Source organism: Amblyomma maculatum, chromosome 7, assembly GCF_055883805.1.
Source record: "Amblyomma maculatum isolate TAMU_Amacu chromosome 7, ASM5588380v1, whole genome shotgun sequence".
Taxonomy (NCBI): Eukaryota; Metazoa; Arthropoda; class Arachnida; order Ixodida; family Ixodidae; genus Amblyomma; species Amblyomma maculatum.
The window spans coordinates 96,627,087-96,631,085 of record NC_139350.1 but is presented as its reverse complement, the minus strand read 5'-3'; positions in this window follow the sequence as shown (position 1 = coordinate 96,631,085).

The following is a 3,999-nucleotide window of genomic DNA, read 5'->3' as shown; positions in this document are numbered from 1 at the left end:
AATAATAATTTGTTCATGAACAAATTATTATTATTATTATTATTATTATTATTATTATTATTATTATTATTATTATTATTATTATTATTATTATTATTATTATTATTATTATTATTATTATTATTATTATTATTATTATTATTATTATTATTATTAACGAATATATATGTCCGAAGTGCAGTACAAAAGTGATCTAGCTGTGGCTCGACTGACACTACTCGCACGGAGCACCCCATTCGCGTCACAGTCCTAAGGTTCATGACTGCAAACCAAATATTATCATAAATGAAGCACAATCATTTAATAAGAACCGAAATAAAACACAATGTAGTACAAGCTTGGATTTCACCTTCCTTCCGAGCCAGCGAGCCGGTTATGTCGCGTGCAGCGCACGGAGCATGCATGTGCTTATGAGATTGCTAGCGTTCTTGTCTTTGAAAAAACACCTCCTTCGGACTATATACTTATTCTTCTACTGCAAGATTTCCTTTGGTAACGTCGTAATAATAAAAAAAGCAAATCCGTATATAGATCGCATGCTACATGCCAAAACGATAGCCAACGAGCGGGCAACTTTATTTCACAGTACTGATGATACTTTAGCAGTTTTTAAGCATATTATATGCGACAATATAATTACATAGCGAACTTACCTCGAGATGCACTTCGCATACGTTTTGCTAACGTGGGACGCATTCACAATCAATATTTACTCATCTCCGTCTGTTGTCTGCTCTACAGTGCAAACGTGAATAAAAAGTTTCCCGCCTATAATTAGGTATCCTTCATGAAAATACGTGTCAGGTTGCCCAATCAAGACGGAATGCAGGTGGCATGTCGCGGTGCGCCTGCGGGGACGCGTCAAGGCGCGTGCTTGTGCGAAAGAAAGCGCACGGCGCAAGCGGTGAAGGCAGCGAGCTGAGCCGGCGGCGTCCAGTGTGTGCTTTTCTGTCCGCGCGACAAAGCAGCGAGAGACGTCTGCACGTGCGCGGAAGCGAGCGAGCGAAAGGAGAAAACTTGCACGGAATGCCGAGGTGGTGCCGCCGCGCGTATCCCAAGTTTCTATTTTTGAGTCAGAGATGGCGCTCCCTGTCAGGAGCAGCAGCGCCGCTCGACGGTGCTTTGGAAGCCTACGGCGCGTAAGACGGCATGGTTGCGCCTTTATGCATGGCTGCGTCTTTAGAGGGTACCGAGCCGAGCAAGCTGCTGGTACAGCGCAATACCAGGGATCACGGGGAGTAGGCCACGTGTCCGCAGGGCCCGTGAAGGCGTCTGAAAGCTACAGGCCAGGATTCTGCAATGGCGCGTAAGACGGCATGGTTGCGCCTTTATGCATGTCTGCATAAACGTTTTCACCACCACCCTTTAGAGGGTACCGAGCCGAGCCAGCTGCTGGTACAGCGCAATACCAGGGATCGCGGGGAGTGGGCCACGTGTCCGCAGGGCCCGTGAAGGCGGCTGGAAGCTGCAGGCTAGGATTCTGCAATAGGGAACCCAATCTCAAGTTTCGCCGCGCCACGGCAGCGCCGCATTCCTGGCGTGGTGGCGAAATGTGAAACGATGCATGGCTGCGCCTTTAGAAGGTACCGAGCCGAGCCAGCTGCTGGTACAGCGCAATACCAGGGATCGCGGGGAGTGGGCCACGTGTTCGCAGGGCCCGTGAAGGCGGCTGAAAGCTGCAGGCCAGGATTCTGCAATGGCGCGTAAGACGGCATGGTTGCGCCTTTAGACGGTACTGAGCCGAGCCAGCTGCTGGTACAGCGCAATACCAGGGATCGCGGGGAGTGGGCCACGTGTCCGCAGGGCCCGTGAAGGCGGCTGAAAGCTGCAGGCCAGGATTCTGCAATGGCGCGTAAGACGGCATGGTTGCGCCTTTACGCATGGCTGCGCCTTTAGACGGTACCGAGCCGAGCCAGCTGCTGGTACAGCGCAATACCAGGGATCGCGGGAAGTGGGCCACATATCCGCAGGGCCCGTGAAGGCGGCTGAAAGCTGCAGGCCAGGATTCTGAAATGGCGCGTAAGACGGCATGGTTGCACCTTTATGCATGGCTGCGCCTTTAGAGGGTACCGAGCCGAGCCAGCTGCTGGTACAGCGCAATACCAGGGATCGCGGGGAGTGGGCCACGCGTCCGCAGGGCCCGTGAAGGCGGCTGAAAGCTGCAGGCCAGGATTCTGCAATGGCGCGTAAGACTGCATGGTTGCGCCTTTATGCATGGCTGCGCCTTTAGAGGGTACCGAGCCGAGCCAGCTGCTGGTACAGCGCAATACCAGGGATCGCGGGGAGTGGGCCACGTGTCCGCATGGCCCGTGAAGGCGGCTGAAAGCTGCAGGCCAGGATTCTGCAATGGCGCGTAAGAGCCGCTGTATGGTTGCTTTTTAGACCCGCTCCGGACGTATGCGGCAGCACGTTTTCTGTCCGCTTGCAGACGTGGTGCGGAAGGGGTGTTGTACGATCATTTGTCTGACTGCCGTTCAGCCGGACGGTTCCAGCGTCTCGATTGGCTCGCCCGGGCATCGCCTTCAGTCCAATAGCATGCTCCCTCAAATGAAATTCAAAGCTGGCGCGCAACCCGTGTTGCGGGGTGCTACCGATTTCGGCACCTCTAGTTCACTGTACCTCGGCGCTGTTCGCTTGCCCCGGGATCACCATGGCGTGCTTTTTTCCGTGATCATGGGCTCTCGCCAGCTGCCAAATGAGTAGCGCTTCACTACAGTTCTTGAGTGCTTACATGGCCACCACCGTAAATTTGATTTGGCCTTTGCTCGCACGGTTCGTAGCCGCCGCATCGCCTGTCCACTTTTTTTACTTTTGTAGTATGCCTTCGCTGAAATATTTAGATGTTTCTAAGCCGAATTTAAATTGAGCACTGTCAAATGAACGTGCATTCATAGTTCGACGACCGATGAGCACGATTGCTATTGACGAAGCCGTTTTGTTTTGTGGGCCCAAGTCAGCCCAATAAAGAGATATATATGCCAATGTATATGTGTGCAGTGGGGATAAAAGACGAGAATCTGCAATGGCGACATTCACTAGGCGTTAAAATCACAAATGCTGAAAAAAACATTCAAAAAGGAATGATATGGTCGACGGTTCCAGCATACAGCTAAAAAAAATGTAGTAAAGACTGAACCAGCGCAACCAGGGAAAGATACCAATTATGGAATAGGATCTAACATTGAATAGCCTCAAGTATGAACAAATGCAAGCTTTATTACGACTCCCACCCCATCCTCCTAAAGGAAAATTAAAATGAAATATGGGACACAGGTGTGAAAAGGAAATGGTGACTCAACGGCATTACCCGAAGAGAAAAAAATCTCACTCACAACTGATTGCTTTCGGCATGAAACACGTGTAGTTATTGCTATGTAGGACTAAAGCCAGGGTAATTATTTCCCAGGATGGCAGTTAAGGTATTTAAATTAGCTGCAGTTCGACCTGTTGTTATTACTTGTTACTACATGTTTGTTCCAAAGGGCTCTCTTAGTGCTGCTGCTTTATGAAAGCATTGGTGTGTGCAATAGAATACATTCTTTTAATCCTAGAGTTCCAGAAACCAGATCCTAGCATATTGCGTTATGTACTTAAAACAGAAGGTGGCTTTGACATTAAAAAAACTAAAAAAAGACTATGCAGTGTGTTATATACCAGGTGTCCTAGCTTTCAGAAAATTGATGTGCCCTAGCCCAGTGCATTAATCCAGCTGCGGGCTGTCGAGAGCTGCCTGGCCAAGGCTGGTGTTTCATTATTTAGCCCTATAATGATCAAGGCTATATAGTTAACATTTAAACTATTGGCTTCAAGAACAATTAGTATCAATAAGCAAGTAGTAAACTGTCTTCCAAAACAGCTGAGAGAAATGTTTACACCAAGGTGCCCTCTATTTTGCTTTTTTTTTCATTATCTTAAATGGCAACAAGCCCAATAAAGGGTGCGTCTGCATCCGTTATTGGGCAGGCTCGTATTTGTATGTCATTTTTGAAATAAATAATA